Here is a 24,749-nt window from a genome sequence, read left to right on the forward strand (position 1 = left end):
AAGATTTAGTGTTTAGTTTTGAAGTATACAATAAAATTAGGTATTATGTATCATTTTGTTGGTATTGGTTGGTTTAGTTTGGGGGTTTTGTCCGTTTGTTTTTCTTTATAATGTGCTTTCAATGTTATTTGCTCATTTTATCCTTGAAAGCTCATGGTAAATTTTCTGGGGCACTTGCTAAATAACTCAAATTATTAAATGATTTCACTTGGTCCATCAAGTCACATAGATCCAAAGGTAAGACTATCACATAAGACCTTAGGATCAGTCCATGTTGATTTTGGAAGGACTCGTCATCAAAAACAAAGAAACTGATGGTTTCATTTAAAGCTATATTTTTAGCAAATGGAACTCTTGCTTATTGATTGCTATTTCAAAGATTAAAAAGTAACAGACAAACAAATGTCAAGGATAAAAATGTGGCAATAGTTAAAAGTAAGTCAGTTTTAATAGGGAAAAGTTCAAAACAAAATACTACTAATATAAAATTCCAACAAATTAATATGCTTTTCTTTAAAATTTCCCATTTTGTTATGGGGTGAGACTGCCCAAAAGGAGCATTTTTAATATAGAGCATCAATTCAATAGGACTCCTCTACATTTTCATATGTCTTCCGTGTTTATATTGTTAAGAACAATATACGCAATTATTTCTTGGTCATAATCACTTGGAATTCAACTCCCACTTGAATTTACCCTAAAAGGAAACAGCAAACACATTATCATATCAGAAAATGTGGAGGTTTTTCTCAGACAACAATTTAGTGACAGTTTTGGCTGCTAGGACAGTCATGTGACCTGTGACTGATTTCAGGGCAAGTGACTGCTGATGATGCCCTATTCTTTCAGACCTTTTTTTTTTTTTTTTTTTGCCAAACTCACATTCATTTATACTCTCAGCTATTCTTAAACTATTGTTGATTATCTGAGAAAAATTCTTTTCAACTACTCTAAAATAATCTGTTTCTGCAACAATGAGCATAATTGACAATTAGGCCACATTATTCAGAGCTAAAATATCTCTTCTAAAGATGATACACACAATGTGGAGAAGAGACAGGATGTGGGGACTGAGGGAAGACAGTGTTTCAGAATCCTCTGGAAGGATTGAAATTATAATGAAATGGGCTTGGGTCATTGGGGTTGGGGTGACAGGTTGATGAAGTAATTTTAATAAACTATAAAATATATAAATCTAGTTGTCAAGTAGGTTCTATAATGGCAGACCCATCAAGTATCCTATTTATATTGGATATCCACAGCCTAGTATACCCCATAGCCACTGAATAAATATTTCATTGAATTTTGTAAAACATTACCTGGGAGTCAGGAATAATAGTCAAATTAATCAAATCTCTAAGGCTACATATGCATTCTCACTTCAGTTTGTGACTGGCAAAGCACAGAAGCAAACTTACTTTCATTTTGTTTTTAATTTGTGTTTTTTCAAAGCATCCTAGTAACAGTATTTCTCATGACTCTCTTTCAACCCTGAGGAGTGAACACGAGTGAAAAAATAAGGGTTTTAACATTCTTAATTTGTCTGGATCCTATGCTGATATGAACCTGTAGCCATGTGCCTTAGATGGGCATGAATATAGTTGGGCAATGAAGTTAGTCTGGCAAGGAATCCATTAATTTTACTTCAACCATAAAATCCCAAACCAGACGATCTCTGAGTAGCTGTGAGGAATAACAAATCCAGGCAGTTCTGCTGTGCCATTGCAAAATGGATCATCCCTTCCCAATTTCTTTTTGGCCTCTCCTCACTAGGCAGGCTCTAGTACAATGAGATGTAGATGAAATTGAGGGGATTACTCACCCTGGGTCATCAGGAGAATGACTGCATCCAAAACCAATCAGCAAATGTAAAGATACAATTGGGAAAAGGTTATTTTTTTAAGAATAGGACACATTTAGTAAGCAAGTTTTGGACAGTATTTTTAAAATCATCTGTGAGAAGAAGCAATTTTAGAGAACCCCAGTCACCCCAGAGCAGATTCCAGTTCCTGAACTCATAGCCTACATAGGTGGGCTTTTGGCTCAGTATTTGAAAAAAAAATGCACATTCTCAGTGTTCTGTAAATAGCCAGGAATTGCTTCCAGCTTTGAATAAACACTGAACAACAATTCCACCCAAGAGAACAGGGAACATCAATTAAAGACATCTGGTGAGTGACACATTTGTCCCAATGTAAAACATTCAAAAGAATCCCAAGTCAGACAGAGGGCAATTTCATCAAGAAAATAAAGAATCTAATTGAGCACACGACATCTCAGATCTCTTCCAGCTGATTTAGGGTACCCAAAATTGGGAGTTTTAGGTAAAAATCCTCCAAGATGCTTTATAATTCAATACATGAGAGAACTGATTAAGGAAGAATTAAAATGTATCCAGTTCATTCACCATAGAAGATTTATATTTAAAAAAAAAAAGTAAGTTCAGAGGATAACAGGAGAGATATTGTAAGGAATAATGATTTCATTTTATTTAAGTAAGAATTTTATTTTCACAAAGTTGTGGAACCAAGTATAGCAAAACCAAACTCCTGTTAGTTTCATGCACCTAGCTGGGCTGTGGTGGCACACTTTTAATCCCAGCACCCGGGAGGCAAAGGCAGGCAGATCTCTGTGAGGCTGAAGAGAGCCTGGTCTACAGAGTGAGTTCCAGGACAGCCAGGGTTACATAGGAAAGCTTTGTCTTGAACTCCCCACCATATACACAAAATAGAAAACTCCATATAATGTGATCATATTCACCCTGCTTTCCTCAGCTTCTCCCAGATCTACTCCACCTCCACCTCCATATACATCCAACTCTTTCTCTCCCTCTCTCTCTTTCCCTCTCTCTGCCTACCACCACCCCACCCCTAAGACCTCCATTGCATCCAATTTGGTGTATCCACTGACAGGGCAAGATGTTTCAGAGACCTTTGTCATTGTAATATTAGGATGGATGTTAAAAACAAGGTTCATAAAATAAGCAGACGTTAATAATGACAAGGAGAAAAGCGTTTGGGAGAAAAAATTCAAATGAGCTCGTAGGTCTATGTAGAGTTGTTCGGTAACCCAAAACCTTTATGAGGGGTTCTCTAATATAAACTGGGGGAAAGGAAATTAAATCATCCTAGTGTTAAACAGTTGAAAGAACATGCTGATTCTACAGCATTGATCATATTGGATTTATATATCATGGTGACATATTAAAATCATCCCTTAAGAATATCAAACTCTGCTATAGGCTAAATAAATATTTCTGCCTCACCAACTCATAAGTTAAATCCCCAATTCCCAAAGCAAAGGCGGGGGCTGTACAGGAAATGAGGGTGTGAGATGAGTTTGGGAAGAGTGACCAATTAAAAAGGGACTTCGGAGAGCTTTTTGTCTGTGATGTGAGGTCCACTGAGGACATCAGCAAGCCAGGAGGTGATCCCTCACTACAACTGAAGTAGCTGGCACTTGGATGTTGGGAGTCTCAGTCTCTAAAATAATAATAATAATAATTTCTATTTAAGCAACCAATCTGGCATTTTAAAATGATATAAACCAGCCTAAATAATATACTTTCTTTAGGGAATTGTTCAGTTCAATTTACAAATGATCACGAGATCTAAATTCATAGAAACTCAAAAGTGATGCTAAGCAGGAATCTGTTTAACTATTCACTTTATGCCTTTATGTTTTACATTAGATGGAGACCGATGAAGTATTGCGAGTTCCATTGGTACTCTTTTTGGAAGAGGACTCACTAATAAAGTTAATGTCTAAAGCTAGTCTTCTTTTCTCTTACATGCCTTATGCAATGGTCAGTGTTCACTGTCAACTTGACTAGATTTGAATCACCTAGGAGACACATCTGTGTATGTGTTGGACAGAGTGATAGCCAAAGAGCTTTAACTGAAGAAGAAAAACCTACCCTGAATGCATACAACATCACAACAGGGAATGGGGCCCAGACTGGATATAAAGAGGAAGGTGGAAGGGAACCAGCTGGGTGCCAACATTCCCCTTCTGCTTCCTGCCTTCAGATGCATTGTGGCCAACAGCCTCAATGTCCTGCCACCACACCTCCTTTGCCATAATGGACTAGAACTCAAGCTATGAAACCACACATGCCCTTTCTTTCAAAGTTGCTTTTTTTCAGCTTGTCACAGAAGTAAAAAATAACCAATACACCTCAATTCACCGTGACGGATACAGGATCTACACAGTAACGCGTGAACGGTCACAGAAGCAGCCTTTTCATTTGATGTTTATGTTATCTGATTTCCAAAATGTCATAATGCCAAAATAAAGACTTGATAGTTCCTAAGTCAAATTATTTAAACTTTCTCCAACCAAACAGAAACAGCTACTTCTGAGTGTGCTGTTTGGGATTCTATCGTGACTAAGACTTCAGTGGTAGGGGTGACATGCTGGACCATGTTTGAAATCCTGAAGTGGCGAGTCCTTACTAACAAAGCAGCAGCCTCATTTCTCTGCTAAGAAGCCATCCTCTGCTCAGAGCCACTCGACTGAGTGGAAGTGGAAGTGCTCTCTCTGCACCAGTGGGTTCTGAAGAAGCAAGGAAGCGAGGAACCAGAGCCCTGAGGCCACTGCCACCTGAATGCAGCAGCTCAAGCTCCCATGATCTTGGGAGCTCCCGCCTTTCCAGAGAGACAAAGAAACTGCACAAACCACATACAAACAGGAAATCTTCTAGCATGTAAATTAAGAACTCTCAGCCCCTTCAAGTCATACCTCCTTGAAACATTTACCTCTAGAAGGATTTTTCCCTCCAAGAACAGAGAAGTATTAAATGGTATGTTTTAATTATTAAAACAGTCTCTCTTCTGCCCTTATTTTTTTTCAAGTCACATTCCCCCAACATTGAATAAAAGGAAGTATCACATTGATGGTTTGCATTCATCTTTGATTTATAATACGAAAACTCGGTAACAGATGTCTTCTTAGTTCAGTAATTTGAATGCAGGTCACCATTACAGTGAGCAGCTAAGCACAATGATAAAAAAGAATTCCAGGCACAATGCTCTGGCCTTTTATGTTATGCAAATTCCACATAACCAAACACCAGCTACTAAAACAAATGAATATGAACATTCCACCAATTTCTTTGAAATTATTTGGTTGGTTATTAAACTTGGGATTCAATTAAATGACTGGCATACCTCTCAGCTTAGCCTCGTTTTTTATTTGTTTATTAAGAAATGCTATGAGGCATACCATCTTGTCCTTTCCACACACTCATCCCAGCTCTATAGGAAGAATGAAAGATGGCCCTGGGCCATCACAGTAAGATCACAGGACCAAACACAAAGCATTCCCATCCTAGAGAAATGTGTTTGCATTTGTGGTTTTTCTGATGCCTTCAAATGAATCTTCCTACGTCACAACCACATCTGTTTGGATGCTTCTTCCCCTTGGGTAAATGAACAAAGGGACATATTGTTAGAACTTGCCTGATGGAAATTAAATCTGCTTTCATCCTTGCCTGGTACAGCTTTCCTTGAATCGCTCTACTTATTTTGTATGGTTTTTTTTCCCTATAAGATAATAGAAAACTCAAATGTATCATGAATCTGCTACCTTACAGATACTGTGTAATTGGAAAAAAATGCTTAAATTTCCTCAGGGCACTAAGAAGGGCAACTTAAACGTGTTAAAGAGGAAGATTAAAATTGGCAATTAGAGACCTATGTCAGAGTGAGGAGCTGGAGAAGGCATGGGACATGAGAATGTGTTTGGCTGATAAGTACCTTTAACACGCTTTCAATTTCTACCTTTGGAATTATCCAGACAGACTGATAGTCAAGACACACATTTCTTCTATTTCAACTTTAGCTATGGTTCTGTTTTATGAACTCAAACATCAGGGTGTTCCGTATCACACCATGAAGCTTATATGAATGAGTAGGAAGGCAGAGAAACTGAAAAGAAGTCCCATCAAATGTCAAGCAGGCCACACAGACGAAGAAGTCTTCATTTGTTAACAATCTGTACGCAGTTAGAGAACTGAAAGTTAACCAAAGTTTCCCCAAAACCTAATTACAACAACACAGTGTTAAAACCCAGGGAAAACTATAAACGTAAGGACACGTTTTTACAAAAAAAAAAAAAAAGTGAAAATGGAAGGTACTTACACTTTTGCTCCGAGAAAGTAAATCACAAGTATCTCTTTCCATGGTGGAGATTTCAGTAGTTCAGATGCCACTAGATGCTTCCAGCGCCGGTACTCTCCCTGTAACAGTCGTCCACTCAAAAGCAGCTGGAATGCTGGAGAAAAAGGCAAGGAAATGTTTAATCAAGTATATGATTAACATGTGCACTTCGAAAGCCTGCCATGGACTGGGACAGTGATTCTTAAATAATTCATCAGAACAGGCGGAGATGTTGATGTGTTTAAAGCAATAAAAGTGGACACGAGGAACATTTCCAAAGCAGCTTTTGTTAAATACAAGTTACAGACCTCGGCGCCATCTGCTTTCTGTTAAATATCTCAGCTTACTTTTTTAGTACTTGAAATAAATAGGTGGGGTAGATGTAGCCTAAAGATGCTCACATGAACGGAAGATGCAGCTGAATCGTGGCATGTGCCAACTCTTGCTGGGAAAACTAGGGACTCCTCAATTTCCCACTAAGGGGTCAGCAGTATAGCCTTGCCCACCACTGGGAGGACATTACTAACTATAGGACGGCTGTGAGCACTGCTTTCTTGTCTTGTTGTGTTACCAGCGAATCTACACAAAAGCCAGAGAAGACATCCCAATAGGTGAGCAGTAGTCAAGTAAATTCTCTAGCCTTGTAGTGCAAAGGGGTTGAAAAGAAAGCTCGCAAGAAGGTGAGGTCGGCGTACTAGTTAAACAGTAACTGTTATTCCTGAGACTTGCAGAATAGCTGTTACTTTCACGACACCAACTGCCTTGTTACCTAACCTCCACTTCCCTAGACACTGGGGAGGAGGCTGTGTTTTCAGAGAAGAACATATTAAATAGGTACATTTCTAATATTCACCTACATTTCGACATGACTTGCCTATTTACAGGATAGGGTCATATGTGGGAAGACATGTCTTTTGGGGACCTACTCTAGAGGGAAGAGGACAAGGCCAACAAGCTTGACCAAAACACTGACTAATAGTACAAGTTGACACTGTAAGTGTGGAGTGTTGTAGCAACAGTGTGTTGACCCATCCTTTGGATATAGTCTAAGCTTCTTTAGGGAAAACAATGTGCCTGAAGCTTAGGAAAAAGGGTAGCAACAATTAAGGGCTGAAGAAGTTGGTTTCATACACACACAAAAAAAAAAGTGTTTGAAAATACTAAGGTACATGATATTATCAATTATATATTGCTGTGGGATGGTCTGTATGACAAATGTGTTGCTGATTAGTCAATAAATAAAACACTGATTGGCCATTGGCTAGTCAGGAAGTGTAGGCGGGACAAGGAGGAGAATAAAGCTGGGAAGTAGAAGGCTGAGTCAGAGAGACACTGCCAGCCGCCACGATGACAAACAGCATGTGAAGATGCCGGTAAGCCATGAGCCATGTGGCAAGGTATAGATTTATAGAAATGGATTAATTTAAGCTGTAAGAAAAGTTAGCAAGAAGCCTGCCACAGCCATACAGTTTGTAACCAATATAAGTCTCTGTGTTTACTTGGTTGGGTCTGAGCGGCTGTGGGACTGGCGGGTGAGAGAGATTTGTCCTGACTGTGGGCCAGGCAGGAAAACTCAAGCTACAATATATTGAAAATTAAGTAATCTTAAACAGTTATCTGCTTTTAATAATATGAATTCAAAGCACAAGAGATTATAGGGGACACAGCATGGATGTGGACCCCAGCATAGAGCCAGCCATCCAGCAGAGGGGTCCAGAGCCCAATAATACCATTGGATGGGGACCTTCACCAAGCTTTCAATGAGCCCACAGTGGTACTCTCTCAAGGCTGAAAAAAAAAATACCTGATTTAATCATGTATGAGTCACTCTCTTCAGAGTTTTAAAAATCAAAGTGGGGTATTTTTAGGGAGGCCAAAGGTCCCTTAACAGCAAGGTGGAAATAGAAAGAGGGAATGGCTACTATTATTGCTAAGAATACCCCTGGATGTAGAGACCCAGAGCTACCAAAGGAAAAAGCCTTTTCTAGCTTGAAGAGGACGTTTGCCTAAAGGCAAGGGAAAATGTATTATCCAATGTGAATTTCTAGAGAAAAAAATAATAATTTCTTTGAGTGTGTATGGGTTTTTTTGGTAACTGTTTTTAACAGAGGAGGGTTTGAACAAAGGACTTAACCTACAAAGAAAAAAATACTCTGTTCATATGCCTCCAGGTCCTGAGTCACCTTCATGTTTACCCATGATGCTTTGCATCTTGTATTGGCTCAGAAAAATATGGAAATATGTTATTCATCTCATTTGAGAAATGGATAGAGATTGTTTTAATTATGAACTAAAGGCCCATGCCTAGAGAGAAAGAAAAAAAAACTAGATAACGGCTGTGGGAAGCTGATACATTAACAGAGAAACTCATTGAAAATATTTAATTATTCATTTGGTATGTAATGAGTACCCTTAGGGTACCAGGCATGAAGTAGTGCCCATAGTGAGCTACTTAATCAATGATTTCAAATGAACAAATCAGTAAAATCATACAAATAATGGATGTGACCTAGAAAGGTTTGTTGATTTAATCAAGTCTTTAAGAAATTTGACTTAAAAGCCTTTAATCCCATCATTAAGAGATACTGACCCACAGGAATTCAAAACATAAGAAATGTGAGTAAACAAATGGATTTAATTGAAAGACCAAATTCTCCATCTATGTAGCTAGGAGGAAGCCTGGCCTCCATTAAAGAGTGTAAACCTGGGCGCCAAATTGGCATATCTCTGTACAGCTCTGGGGGACCTGACATGTCTGAGCAGGGAGACACTATTGGACACCTGGGCTTTGAGTATAGATTGAGTGGTGTGCACAAAGCAGTATCTAGCAAAATATGTGGCCTGTAAGAGACAGGTGCCACTTTAATCTTCAACATCTACATTTTTCTCTGAGTACCAAGTGGCAAGTAATAATGATACAACTGATTCTTATTTATTGTCCACAAAGCCTACACTCCCACAAATAAAACAGGCCTAGGCAAATGTGAACTAAGTACTAGTGAATCTTTTATCAGGATCTTGGGAGACAGAGTACTAATGTCAGGATTACTTTAAGAGAGTTTAGCGAAGAAAAGAAAGTTGAAGGTGGAGTGGAGGGACCCACAAGGACAGTGCAGTCCTGGGAGCAGGCAACAGGAGAGTTGTACACCCCAAGTTCAAGGAGCAAGCAGAGATGGATGCCAGCATCTCCAAGAAGGCAATCATGCAGAACCGGCTTCCTTGACAAGCCCGGTTACTCTCTGGCACAGCCTGGAGGGAAGAAGTGAAGAGAAGCACATGACCTCTGATCTCCTGCCAGGACTCCCCACTAGCCGAGTGCAACTGAGCAAGAGGGCAAAGGAAGCTGTTGATATACTTTTCATCTGTCAGCCTTCCAGGACAGAAAGCTCTGAAAAGCAGGCCAGGGAAGAGAAAAGAGCCGCGGGCAAAACAGAAGACGGACGGCACAGATATGGTCTGCATTCTAGCGAGAGATTACATTTTTCTGCTACCCCATTCCTTCCAAGACAAATACTTCCCACACATCTCAATGGCCCCACAAAGCAGATATTGCTACAAAAACGTTACGCTACTGAAAAAGGAGTGCATCTGCTCCAGAGAGAACTCAGCTTCCCAGATGCAAACTGGGTCTCTCGGTGGCCATGGTTTATATTTTTGTTTACACCTCCATACTGCTCTGCTGCTGCTATCATAGAACGATGCAATTATCAGCAAAGGGTAACCAGTACAAATACAAAATGTGTGCCCGCACCAAAAAAGAATGTTTCATAAGGAAAAAAAAAAGTTGACTCCCAGGAAGGCACTTATCCGAGTCCCTACAAATGCCTCCCTTAGCAAAAACAATGCAAGACAACAGAATGTGTTTCTCCCTCTAGGCAAGAGACGCTAAAATGGAAAATGGAGGGGGTGCTGGCACGTGTGATGCCATTATGAGAGAAGCTTCCATGTAAAAGTCAATTAGGACGAAGGAAGAGTCCACTCCTGCAGGGAATAAACTTCAGAAATAGAAATAAAGAGAAACAGATTTGGAAAGCTCTGATGGAACTCTGAGAGCAGGAGCCTCAACCCCAGCACCTGGGTATGTCGGGCAGCTTCGGAGCAAGGACCAGACATCAGAAAATTCCTCTCCCGGGGATTAAGAGTTTAAGGAGCAGACATTCTGAAGTGCTCATCAGAAGAATTCGTTTTGACGGCTAACATTTTGTCCACACAGGAGCTGTGTGGTACTGGGAGAAAACCCCATCTCTTTTACCCTTGACTTGTGAGCTTCCCTGAAAAGTAGAGATAATAGTATTCTCCCAGACCACCACCAAGGGTTGCCGTAGGAATTAATTGGCTAATACCAGAAAGTTTCTGAAGAGTTCCTTCAAACATAATTCTGCTCATTTCAATGGAAAATGTGTTGATATCTAATGACAGTCAAGTCTAAGAGTGAAATACGGTGCCAATTGCCCTCAAATTTCAGGGAAACTATTGAATATATGTTAGGGACTTAAGACAAATTTCCTATTCTTCTCTTTTGATGGAACTAGAATTTTTCCTTTCCTAGAGTAATATAATGGCTGTTGAAACATAAGACTGCTCCCAAACATGAAAGTAAAACACCCCTGAGCCTCAACCTGCCAGTCACTGAAATAAAGCTGGTATATAACACCAGACCTTCTTCTTTTGAGTCAGTGGTTCTCAACCTGTGGAGCATGACCCCTTTAGAGGATGAATGACCCTTTCACAGAAGTGTCCTAAGACCATTGGAAAACCTAGATATTTATATTTTGATTCATAACTAGCAAAATTACAGTTATAAAGCAGTAATAAAAATAATGTTATGGTTGGGGGTCACCACAACGTGAGGAACTGTATTAAAGAGTCACAGCATTAGGAAGTTTGAGAACCACTGTTTTACAAAAAAAAGAAGTGCCCAGGTGTATTGCCTGTAAATAATTAAGAAGTATTCAATTAGATCTGTCCACAATTTCGAGTCTTTTTTTTTTCACCAGATGACAGATGTTTCTAATGGCATACCAAACTGAAATTAAATTGCTTCTGTCACCCCTTGGATCTTCTTACAGTACTGGGAGAAGTGAGGATGGGACCAGACCTGGGGTGTTACATACATACTCAGCAGCCACCCTCCCTCTGAGCTACAGCCTAACCCCCTTGAGTAGGCTCTACTGTAAAGGGGGAAATAGTAGATAGAGAATATATTTGTCATAAAAGGCAATCCTTTCATGCGGTTCAAACAGGCTCAATGTATTTAGGCCTAGCCAACAAAATACATGCAGATAAATTAGGAGAAGGCAAATGGCTTAAGAACTAAATACTTCAAATGTCAGCTGAAGGAAAAGAAACATACAGGGGGCAGTACAAAATTTTCAGGGAGAGATTAACTGATGACCTTCATGGATTAAACGTACACACGTTTTCCCTTTCCATACAGAAGGTAGACAGCATTTGTCTGGTTGGCCTCTGTTTAGACAAAAGAAGAAATTACCTGGGATTTCCTCATATCTTCTAAAACTGTGAGTTAAGAGAAAGCGGACTTTAGACCAGACCAAGGAGAAGAGTAGAGGGTTCCTGAATTTTATAGCTTCTATCATCTGCCCGGGTGTTATGTGATGATATCCGTCAGCTAAGCTCTTGTGTGGGGGTCTAGAAACTGCCATCTAGAGAGCTCAAAGCATGTGGGAAGTCATTCAGGAGCTGGGTACATGAGAGATCAGCCTACGGTCACAGAGGTGCCCACGATAAGACAGGAAGGAAACTGAAGGGCCCCCCTCCTCTTGTACCAGTGTCTGCGGAGCTGAATAGTCTACCCTGCTCAGTATTTTCCCTAAAGCTAATTGCACAGCTCTAAAAGCATCACAGGATTTTCCAACAGAGTTTACCTACTCAGTTCTAGGACAGAGTGCAGGCCACTAGCAACAGAGAATGAACATGGACCATCAGGTTTCAGTTCACTCTCAGTGCAGACTTTTCTCTGCAGGGGCATCACAAAGGCCAAGTGGTGATCAAGTAGTCCACCAAACACGTTTAACCTGACTCATTCTACCTACCCTCAACACCACTCCTTCCTTGTAGTTAGATGTTCTGATCTCTCTGTGTTAATTTCTAAGTCCGAGCCTCAAGTTCATGTTTTTAAACTGTTCATCTTTCTGAACTTTTTCTTCTTTATAGTCTTGCAAAAGCCCCACCCTGTCTACTGATGTCCGCACGTCTCCACATCACAGGGGCTTCTCTTCTACGATGAACTGCAAAAACCAAAGACAATTTGCACAAATTTCCGTTTTGTTCCCTAAATTTTCTAACAATCTTTGTTTCTTCAGTTCAGAACGGAACAAGGCACCTTATTCCATACTACACATCATGTGACTGTCAATGCAAGTTCAAAAGGCTGAGATCATTTTACCTTCACTTTTCCCTCTTCTCCACAGCGCTGGCATAGTGTTAACTACTTAGCAATGACTTAAGGCAACAGAGAAAAAGCAAAGTTACAAACCAGTGGTTCTCAGCCTGTGGGTGGCAACACCTTTAGCAAACCTCTATCTCCAAAATTATTTAAGTTACTGTTCATAATGGTAGCAAAATTACAGTTCTGAAGTAGTAGTGAAAATACTCTATGGTTGAGGTTCACCACAACATGAGAATCTGTATTATAGGGTCACAGCATTAGGAAGGTTGAGAACCACTGCCTTAAACCCTTAAGAAAGATATGAGCATTTCAACCACTAAGTATAGATTTTGCAAAATTAGAAAAACAAAGTTGTAACTACAGAAACTACTTTATCTCATTATCAAGGAAATTAAAATCTCTAAATTTATATTTGCCTTCTCTATGTTAGCAATGTTATTTTTAATAAAATCCTAAATAGATACAAATGTGATTAAAAGGTATATATGTGATTAAATATATGTTTCACATCTTGCTGACATGCTTTCCAAGTGAAACATTTGGAAGGAATTTGCTAATAAAATCCAAGGGCTTTAACGTTGTCACATACTTTTATACAATAATTCTGGAAGTAAACTTTAACTGTGAGGAGGGATTTGCATGCAAAAGCCATCTTGAAAGTACTAATAGTAACAATGAAAATTTGGGAATAATTTAGATATTCAATTACAGGAAACTAGCTAATTAAAATATGCAACCTCTCCTATGGCATAATATAAATGCATATTATTTTAATTAGATAAGAAACTGTGCATGATGCACTGGTAACTGAAAAAAGTGTGTGTGTGTGGTGGGGTGCAGCTATAGGTGAAACTCAGTGAGAGATTGCTTGCCCAGCTAATGTAAGGTCCTAGGATTCATCCCCTACACAGGCAGGTGCAGGCACACACGCACACACGCACGCACGCACGCACACACGCACACACACACACAGGCGATGGGGGGGAGACAGACAGACAGACAGCAAAAGAGAGTGAGTGAGAGAGTGAGAGAGAGAGAGAGAGAGAGAGAGAGAGAGAGAGAGAGAGAGAGAAATAGAGATAGAGACAGAGACAGAAAGTGAGACAGAAAGGCAGAGAAAAACAGAGACAGAGAAGAGAGAGAATAAAGGAGAAAATGAGGAAATGGACAAGAACATTTTTTTAATATTAAAGTTACTTATATAGAGCTAACCTAAAGTTATACACAGAAGGAAAGTTAGAATGAGACATAGCAAAGTCAGTCCTTTTGCATAGGCACTATATTGTGGTTCATTCCACTCCAGCTTCTGAATCTCTTTTCTTTCTCAAATTATCAACACTTGGGAAGAGAAAAAAAAAACACTTAAAAATCAGGCAGGAAATGTTTGCATGAATCTAACAGCCAGTAACCGCCCTTTCTTCCTTTAGTGGTAACTTCTGCTTCTGTCTACGGTTGTTCTGGGGGCTTCTCCCATTGCTCTGTGAAGTACTTGCGTGAATATAAAACAAATCACTAGCCTGCTTCCTACTTCAGAATATAATGAGAAGTGCTAGTGTTTGCTTGTATGGTGATTCTGGGGGGTTGTTAGACTGTTTACTCATTTCTTCTTGCTCTAGAATTACCAAGTTTGCTATTTTCCATGTTGTGTTAGAATTTATCTTTTAGGATTGGGGATGGTTTAGTTAAAAAGAGATAGCCAAAATTAAGTCCCCTCTCACTGATGCTGTTATTTCTACCCTCTATTGGCTATCAACCAAAAGACACTTTCCCCCTTTCTTTTGAATCTTGTGATACTGTCTACCAAAAGAACAGCATGAGCATTTCACTTAGAAAACCAATTACAATGGTACCTCTGTGCTAGTTCCTGGGTATACAAAATACACTGCACCCTGAAGAAAGAGACAAATGCAAACCATGTTCTAAATTAGCAAGCAAGTGAATTAGTTTTATGGGACCAATAGGACTCCAATCTATAAAGTATTTTCCTACCTATATATTGGGGAAAATGCAATATGAGAAGGAAGGTTAGAAATATTCAGAGATCTACCCAACCCTCTCTTCCCTGCTCTGCCAACTGTAACACTGGAGTTTTTCTACCCAAGTTATGAACAGACTATCAGCCTCTCCACTCATTCCCTGAACATCATCCTTTCATCCTGTGCCCCCCTCTCCCTCAGCCACCGTCCTGTCCTACCTTTCTCTTCACAGTTGAGTTCTTTGGAAGAATTGTGCATCGCCCTTCACCTTTCTGGATCTAGGGACTGAGCTCAGGCTGTCAGACTCGGCAGCAAGTCTTTCACATTCTGGACCTTTTTACCCTTCCATTTCCTTCTAGAACATTTTCCTCTTCCTTATCTCCGTATCTGCCTATTTCCTTCTTCATTTGATGACAGCTACTTCAAGACTCAACTCGGATACCATTTTTTTCTTAGAAGGTTCCTGATTCTTTCAGTATAGCAGCCTACTGCCAACTGGTCAACACCCCCTTTCTGTCTTCCTCCCTACCTCCTGAGTACTCCCAAAAACCAATTTACCAACTTACATTGAAAGAGTCCATTTCCCTACATTTCACTGTCATTCTTACCCCAAATTCCAGTTTCCTCTTGGAAACAAAACATTTCTTGCTTATATAGACAACCAGTCCATAAAATATACACAATAAACTTTTACCGAGTTCTGCTTAACTGAACTGCATGCCTTCACTAGAATAATGAGAAAGAAGCACGTTTTGTCCCACAACTTAAAGGACTGAGTCTTTTTCTTAGTAGATTCTGCCCTCCCAGACCCATTATCCTAATCCCTTCTCCATAAAGGATAACAGCAATCGTTCTGACTAACTCATTCACCAGGCATTTATTAGGCACTTGTGGTATGCAATGAATTGTACTAGTGTCGAGGGACACATATTTATAAATATGATAAACTCTCCTTGAGGAGCTCACAGCTGGGGGTGGAGAACAATAGCACAGGACACGAAGTTCTCTGACAGCTCAGAAAAGCTGGTGTGGGGCCCCTAGAAGGCTGCAAGTGATCCTTCCACCTAATGGCTGCAAAGCCTTCTCTGCTGTTCTGTTCTTGTGAGCACTTCACATTAAGTCATTCAGATGCCGTTTCATAGACAGATGTCCCCAAGCAAAAGGGACAGAACAGAACAGAAAGTGAAGGGACGCAGTTTCTTCCATGCCCTTTAGGCACCTGGTGAGACTTCTGGCCCTTCAAGTAGAACTGCCTACAGAAGTCCACTGTCGTAAAAATGGGCTGCAAACTGCCATTCAAGGAACAATGGCCAACAGCCACACTTCTTCAAGAGAACAGCAGCTTTTGATTTCAGAAGAAATTTATGATGAAACAATTGACATTTTACAAATCACATCACATCATTTGGCTCCCAAGGTAGCCTAAGTCTTTATTTCGAAAGGTATGGAAATGCCAAGGGACCACTTTTTGCAATACTGACCTTGACCACTGTTTCAGAAAAGATCCAGCTGAGTCATTTAGCAACAAATCAATTACATTCCCTTCCAGGATCCCATGATGTATGGCCTTTTCCCCCCACCTGGAATAATTGCAGCAACTGAAAACACAATTCTCTACCCTACATACAATGCTGGGGACAATCTAGTTCTCTCATAAGGAGAGGCCTACTGTTTCCTATTACCCCGCTTTGGTCTTAGTCCTGCTACACCAAAAGTGACAACAGAAGCTTGCTTTCAATGGCTCTCCTAGCCACATTCCCTCACACTGCTTCCTTACAATGCCATCCAGGCCTGGGTAGTGGGATGGTCAGCACAGTGCTGTCCTGTGAATCATAGGCATTATGGTATAGAATCTGCTCACCTGAGGCTCAGGATGGAAGAAGCCACTGGGATGTGTCATAACCAGCTAAGTTACAACAAGTACATTGAGAGTTTTCACACAGAAAGCTCTGAAAGGAAAAACAAAAAGATATCAAGATGTTCCCCCATAAAATCTTTAGCTCACACTGCCTGATGTCTACAACAAAAGGTTGGTTCATAGAGACATTATAGTACTTGTCCTATCTCATATCAGATTAAAGAAATTTGCCCGTTTGAACGCTTTTGAATTTGAGAAGCATCACAATAGTGTTGTGACTGCTCTCACACTGAGGTCTGCGAGTGCTGCTTTAGAACCATGGTTGGCACTTTATTTGTGAATATAGCTCAGATCAGGAACATAGGCCAATCTGCCTCTGTACCTGAACCAAGATTTTGTTTCCTAGGTAGATGGACAGTTCAGCAGATAAAGCTGACGGAGAGAGAGGAGCCCCTTCCTAGATGCCAGAATCACACAGCCAAGATACAGTAGCAAAATTATTACCACCAAAACTTTGTAGCCAGGCTATTACAAAGTCAACAGAATCCTAATTCTTCCTTTGCTTCTGCTTCTCTATTAGTCATGAATTCTAAGTGTTAGGTTCCTAAAACCCCTGCACTGTGAGCAGTTCCCAGGTGGATGGGATTATTTTTAAGACTGATACTACTACTGATTTAGTATCATCTGAGACACAAGAACCTGAAGAAAACAAACTGGAGTCTGAGTCAAAAATAAAAGAAGTAAAATGAGTTAACAGAACACCATGCAGTTCTTGCTGGAGACATAAAAGTTGACCTAATGAGGCTTCAGCAGAACAACTACTATCCTAGCACTGAATAACTGTGAAAGAACCCTCTAGCTATCATTTCTCCCTGATTAACAATTATTACTGGAGAAGTCACTGCCCCAAAGACTGCACAAACACAAGAAAAGCAAGGCAGAAAAAGTGGAGAAATTCAATGTTAATTAAAAGAAACATAAACAAGGAGAAAAACACAACCAGGAATCCAAAGACTAGAAGCAGAAACCCAAACATATCAATTTTCTGCCTCTTAGGAAGCAAGAACCCCATTAGCATTGTTACAAGAAAATGAGCCCAGGGTGGAAGTACCATTAACATCCAGACACATTGGAAACTACACAGGCTGTTAGTGTTAGCTGGAACCAAGAGGCAAATTTCAATCAATTGAAGAAAAGCTGATTTTAAAATATTGAAAACAAAACCACTCAAAAAAGTTGGACAAAGAATTTGGATTTCTTTTCTTTTCACAAGGTCAACTATTTCACCAAAGTCATTGTTGTCATTAAAGGCCAACAGCAACCAAGTTAAGCTCTGTGAAAATGGCAATTATACTACTCCTGGTCACATTCCGTACACTCTTCTACGTACACTACGTTCAGGGTATATATGGTAGATTAAGTCAAGTCAAGTGCTTCCATGCACTCTCTTCTTGGCGCTTTCATTCTTGTGAAGGGATTCTGAAGAAAGGACTCTGAAGAAGGTTAATTCAGAAACGAGAGCAAGTGACTTGGAGAAAAGGTAGAAAAGGGCAAAAGTCAATTCATGGGACATTATGGATCTGAGAATTGGTTATAGCTGGATTCAAGGTCTGTCTGAGATCACTTCCTGGTGCCAGATCAGGATCAGAGCTTAACCTTTCCAGCTTCACCATCAAGGTTAACCTCAACGTGAATGTTAAGTCTCTACTTCAGGGCAAAGGATGTGTTTTAATGAGACTCTGAACCTGTGTGTTACCACACACTGAGCAGGACACTCGACTCAAAGACCGTGTTGCCTAAGTGTTAGGCTTATTGTGAGTCAGTCCACTGAGATATCTCTAAATACCAAAGGTGTACCTCAGTGGGTTCTAACAATCAACGCAAAAATATGATTCACATTGACCCATCAAATTTAGAGACTAGAACAGCACAGACTTCACTGTACAACCTATCAGTGGCAAAGATAAGAGTTCTAAAATTGTAGTTAATTTCTCAATTTAGATGAGCAAGCACTGAATATGCTACAAACTCAGGCGTTGCTAAGACAGACAAACTGGTAATTAAAATGCACCCATTCTGTGATTATTATTCTGCTCTTCTATTGCCACAGAATTAGAGGTGCCATTCTAGTTCTTGATACACCCCAGAAGAACAGAACAAGGATTTCTTTTTTAAAAAAAAAAATACATTTTAAAGTAAAACAGAATTACATCACTTCCCTCTTTCCCTTGCTTGCTCCCTCCAGCCCCTCCCATCTCACCCCTGACTCCCTCAGATTGATAGCCTTTTCAGAGAAAGGTTCTCTTAATCTTTAGCTTCTGGGTCCAGGCCTGTGCTTTTTGCACGGCTTCCAATGAGGTCAAATGAACTTTACATCTGAAGGTTAGAAATAATTTTCGCTCTGATTCTTCTTTCTTTAGGAACTCGTTGAATGGCCTCAAAATGAGCCCCGTTCCTTTTTCCAGTAAGAAGTTAATTGTAATACCCACTCCTCACTGGCAACTGCCAGCACCAGGCAACCAGAAAGTTTCTCAGAAGACTTAAAAGGCTCTGAGTGCAGACAAAAGGCCTGATGTAGGAAAGAAATTTCACTCCACTGCAATCACCCTAGAGCTGCTCAGAGCTTGGCTGTCCTCACTGAAGCCTGGGCTGAGTCACCGCGATGCTTGTGGTACCCATCTGGCACCTGAAATCAGCCTTTGTTCCCTCTTAATTCATGATGGAAATGAAGAATAGATATAAGATTGCACGACAAAATAAAAAAAAAACCCTAAAGATTCTTTTGCTAATAGATCTTCTTCTTAGCGATAATAGAAAGCAATACATTTTCGAATCATCCAATGGCTTACTAGCTCAATATGTCAAAAGAGCAATGATAATTGGAAAGCTAGACTTTCATTTTTTTAAAATTCTCCTTGATTCATCAAGGAAACAATATAAGTTAAAAATATGCTGCCAAATAAAATCAAATGTAATGTCAGAAATTTAAGTAGCAGTTGAAGTGAAAGGTTCTTTAAGTTCCCAACTCATCTTGGATCCTGTCTCTGTGAGGATAGTGTCAAAGACACTAAAGACACTGTACTGGTCATCACAGTATTAAACATAATAACCCTAGCAAGAGTCAGCAGCCAGTCCAATTGCAAAGGCCACTGAGTTCCCTAAGGTAATGCTGACTTTTCTCTTATGACACATGCCTAGAATAGGAATATTAGACCAGCCTCAAGAACATTAAAAACACAAGCAGAAGAGACAGAGATGAAATCATTCCAAGAGCATTTAGTTAGCAAATGGCACATGGATAAGGGTACTTCATTCCCAAAACCATGAAACAGTGATTTTGTCATTTTGATGAAAAGCATTTACTGTGTGCCAGCACACGCTCCAATCACTTAAAATGTACCAATTCTACTCCCACACAATTCTGTAAAATAGATACCTAATTTTCAGAAGGAATGGAGTTACGGAAACTAGAACTCATTGAAAAGGTGGAAAGTGTCTGACATATAGCTAGAATTTGAATTAACTGAATACCCGCACCCCCAGAAAGGTCATCTTGTAATAGATGATTCCTGGGAGAATTGCTGGTTGGGAGCTTTCTTCTTCCTTGTAAGTGGAAATCATGTCTCCAGAGTCAGACTGCTGACATGAAACAACACTTTTCCCCATATATCTTAATTACAGTGAATGGATGTTGCTCTATTAGACAAGGGCTCGTAAACTACACCAAGCATCCAATACGAGGTAGAAATTAAGTTTATCTCTTTCATTCTCCTAGCTATCAAGTTCAGTTTTATGTAACATGGCAAATATAACAGTAGGAAAACCATGGAGAAGTCACACGTTTTTGGGGAGTTTCTGTAAAATAGTTGATGAAATCCAGAATTTTATGTGAAAGGGGTTCAGGAGTAGGAAAATCTATACTGCAAGCAGAAAGGAAAGCATGAAATACTCTCATAACAATATCTTTAAAGGATGTGGGAAAATCTCAATACTGTGCCAGGATTTAATCTGAGGATTCTATATTGGGAACATTTCTTCAAATATCTGGTATCGTGCTTATTAGCAAGACATTGCATGTTCTCACTGACGGCCAGAGCAACAGAGATGCACATATTACCACTACTTTCAGTTAATAATGCATTTAACGGCTCAGATGTAAAACCAGTAAATGGCAACCACAAGTACTGGAAATGAGGTACATACAGGTAGAATTTGAATTAACTGAATACCCACACAAAAGTCTACTGTTTGAACATGATAAGACGTTGATTGAAAGTTGAAAACCAAAGTAAAAATATGTTAGAAAATGAGCTCAGCAGGCTGCATTTGGTATCCATATATGTACGGATCGACCACATACATGTAACAACAATTAAATAAGAGGCCATAACTCTAAGGGTGTGCAGGAGGAGGTGCAGGGGGAGAAGCAGGAGGTGGGGGTAGAAATGATAGAAATACAGTATTCATGTATGAAATGCTAAAAAATAGTAAAAATCTTAGAGATGGTGGTTGATTACAAAGCAATGTTTTCCTACACACAATTAGAAATGCAATTGCAGCACACACTTACACATGTGCACACACATACACACTCACTCATGCACATACATGCACTTACACACATTCACACACACCAACACTCACACACATACACACTCATACATGCACATACATACACATTCACACACAATAACACTCACACACATACACACTCATACATGCACATACATACACATTCACACACAATAACACTCACACACATACACACTCATACATGCACATACGCACACTTAACATTCACAAACATAGCCGTAGACACACAATCAAAAATCTAGGCTTGGAGATACGTTTTAGTTGTAGTGCGTTTGCTTGAAAGGAACCATTATGTTGTAGAAAAGCTGAATGATCAAACTGAGATGTAGCACCTTGAAGACGACAAGGGAAAATCACTGATCTCTTGCCACAGCACTGTGAGTGACAACAACAGGAGCTCCCACACAGTTGTTTTGGTAGAACTGCAGAGAAGCTAGACAAGGTGAAAATTGCCAGCTTCAATAAAGCCAGGCTGAAGAAAACCGACATGGGAGAAATACTCTGCTGATGAAGAGACCACACAGAAGGAGAAGTGTGCTGAAATCTCCCACACTCCAGAGCGCACATGCCCGTCCCCAACCCTCCCCAAGACCTCGGTCATGATGTGGAAGAAGAACCAGCTGCAAGATGGACACAAGTCATAGGTGTGCTGTGGATGAGCTCAGGCAGAAGGAGGCTGAGGCCATCAGACTGTAGTTTCTGAGGACCTTCAACTGGACTCCCATAGTCCTTCACACATCAGAGACAGTTATTTGTACGCTTAATGGAAGCAAAGCAAACCTCGTAGCAAAATAAAAACAGAGAGGAGGTGTTTCTGAAGCAGAAAGCAAGGGTCATTGCGGACCCGTGCAGGTCCAATAGAAATTACCTAAGTATTTATAGATAAATTTTTATAGGCATTTTCAAATACACACAAAGGCAGAGAGAATCTGGAAGATGAACCTCTTTGTTTCTCACCACATGCCGCACTAATTGTAACAATTTTTCAGCTATGCACTATTTACTCCCACAACTGGTCTTCTGGTATTACCTTTCCCTGCTTGCCTATTTATAAAGACATAGTGTAAACAAATGTGTCAGTAAGTCTGTATGATTTCCAGAAAACTGTAATAATGCAAGGAGAAGTTCTGTAATTAATAAAGAAAATAACTGACCTTAACAGGAGAAAAGAAAAGAAAATTGAACATATGAGAGAAGTAGGAAAGTGTGAGTGTGTGTGTGTGTGTGTGTGTGTGTATAAGATAGAGAGATTTGCTATTTCATAGAGATAACAGTTTATCAGTATATACATTACATGTTATTCAACCACAGTCTTTGCCAATTTGACACGCTTTTTTTTTTTTTTTTTTTCGAGACAGGGTTTCTCTGTGTAGCTTTGTGCCTTTCCTGGAACTTGCTTTGTAAACCAGGCTGGCCTCGAACTCACAGAGATCTGCCTGCTTCTGCCTCCCGAGTGCTGGGATTAAAGGCACGCGCCACCACCGCCCGGCAAATACTAATTTTTTAAAAAACTTCAAAAAATATCTTTATATCATCATTTCAGGATAAATTTCCTATGACTTCAAGACTTAAATGTGAAAAGCAAGGCCTTGGAAATACTTTAAGAAAAGGTATTTTCTTTCTTAAGGGAAAGGAAGTCTTTTGGAGTGTGATACAGGCCAGCACCCAGCACTTCCTTTCTAGGTATATAAAGGAAGAATACAGTGATTTTGTTAATTTTACAATGAAAACTCTATTTATCAAAAATCGTGAGGGTACAGGGGCTAGAAAGATGACTCATTGGTTAAGAGTACTTGCTGCTCTTCCTGCCCTTACATGGGACCTGGATTTAGTTCCCAGAACCCACATGGTAGGTAACAACTATCTTTCATTCCAGTTCCAGGGGATTCAATGCTTTCTTCTGCTCCATAAGCACCAGGAAAGAACACACGCTACACACACATACATACAAGAAAAACACCTCTACACATAAAAGTTTAAAAAACTAAAAAAAAAAAAAAAAAAAAAACACTGTTGAGGGTACAGTGCAAATTGACAAAAATGTTCTAACATCTTTTCCAGAGTGACTGCATGAAAAACTCTGAACAATCAGTTAGAAAAACGAGTATGTCCCAAGAAAATGAGAGATGAAGGGAGGTTATGCACAGGTTATGTGCCTTTTATCCAAAGGCTATATATATATATATATATATATATATATATATATATATATATACACATACATCCCTTTTTTATTGAAGAAAAGGGATAACATTAAAAAGTTAAATGCTTGAAATAATTTAATATTGCTATCAAGCAAATAAATAAGGAAAACTCAAAAGCTGCTTTCCTTTGTCTGTTGGGTCACATATTAAAATAATAACTCCCAATGTTAGAATGCTCATTTCCTGCCGGTGGGAATATAATCAGGACAATATTTTTGGACAGGTATTTGGCAAATATACCAGAAGCTTGATAAACACACTGGCCCTCTGAATCAGCATGACAAAAGGGCACACAGATGGACGGACAGAGATGACAAATGATGATGATGGCGGAAGCCGTGCTCTTAAAAGGAAAAAAAAAAATGTGAACCAACCGAACAACAGCAATGGAAGATCATCAAATGAATATTCTATAAAATATAGCGGAATATAGAGATTGTTCTAAAGGGGGACAAAAATGCATAGATATAAGATGTTCATAATAAAAGGCTACATGAAAAATGTGGGTTAAATGCCATGGTGGCATTTCTGCAATGTGTCTGCACACACATAGACAATAATTTGTTGGGGTACAGTGGTGCACACCAGGAGGCTGGGACAAAGGGATCTTGAGTTTGAGGCTAGTCTGGGCTTCATAGAAAATTCCAAGCCAGCCTGGGTTATATAGTAAGATGTGTTTTAAAGCACCCTGGAACTAGAGATGTGGCTCCCAGGTAAGGTGCCTGAAGCAGTCTGGTGAAGGCCTTGAGTCTGATCCCTAAGGCCACTTAAAAAGTAAAACTAAAGATCAAAGGAAGGACATGCCCTGTGATGTAATTTTATTTATCTCTGGAATGATGAGTGGGTTGTTTCCTTTGGTTTCTATGACTACTAGGATCAATTTTTCTAAAGTGACCACATGCTATTTTAGTCATAAACATTTTAGGTACAAAAAAATTTAAGTATGCATAGTTAGAACTGTGAATATAGTTTGTAGCTAAAATTCAAACAAAATGGACTGGCATATGTCCAAACCCATCAAATGGAATACAGCAAACATGTAAAATTTATACAGTAATTATACCTCAGGAAAACTGTTAAAATTATTATACTGCACCACATCAATAAAATAAAGGAAATTGTAAGTTATGGGATTTCTTAGCTGGTGTTGGGTTGATGCTTCTGGTAGGAAAGCTACTGCAGACTATTAATGGCTTGTCTGGGGACAGAATTCTTCAGACTAGCAGCATATGCCCATATGCCGTGAGATGCGCAGTCGAATCAAAAAATCCAAGTGTAATTATAGAAATTCAAAGTTTAAACTCATTTCAGTTAGTTCTCCTGACTGCTATCAAATTTAATGAGAGCCAAATAATCTTTAAAACAATACATGATTAACATGTTTATTAAAACTTACAATTATTAAATTTGCCACTTATTGCTTCCAAAAGAGGTTTTGTTTACCTCTCTAACATGTCAGCTTTCATTGACTAAATTAATAATATATAAACATTCTTGCCAACACATTTTTTTTCTATAAATCTGAAGAAAGGAGCAACCTGTGTGTTTATG

The 24,749-nt window shown here is 39.5% G+C and overlaps 1 long non-coding RNA gene across 1 annotated transcript in view; it reads right to left on the minus strand.

Moving 5' to 3' along the window:
- Nucleotides 1-24,749, minus strand: part of LOC131921394 (uncharacterized) — a 368,523-nt gene that overhangs the window by 175,049 nt on the left and 168,725 nt on the right. Inside the window, exon 2 of the long non-coding RNA XR_009381994.1 lies at nucleotides 6,141-6,273. This is a non-coding gene — a long non-coding RNA (uncharacterized LOC131921394). The remainder of the gene's footprint in view (nucleotides 1-6,140; nucleotides 6,274-24,749) is intronic.

Source organism: Peromyscus eremicus, chromosome 11, assembly GCF_949786415.1.
Source record: "Peromyscus eremicus chromosome 11, PerEre_H2_v1, whole genome shotgun sequence".
Lineage (NCBI taxonomy): Eukaryota > Metazoa > Chordata > Mammalia > Rodentia > Cricetidae > Peromyscus > Peromyscus eremicus.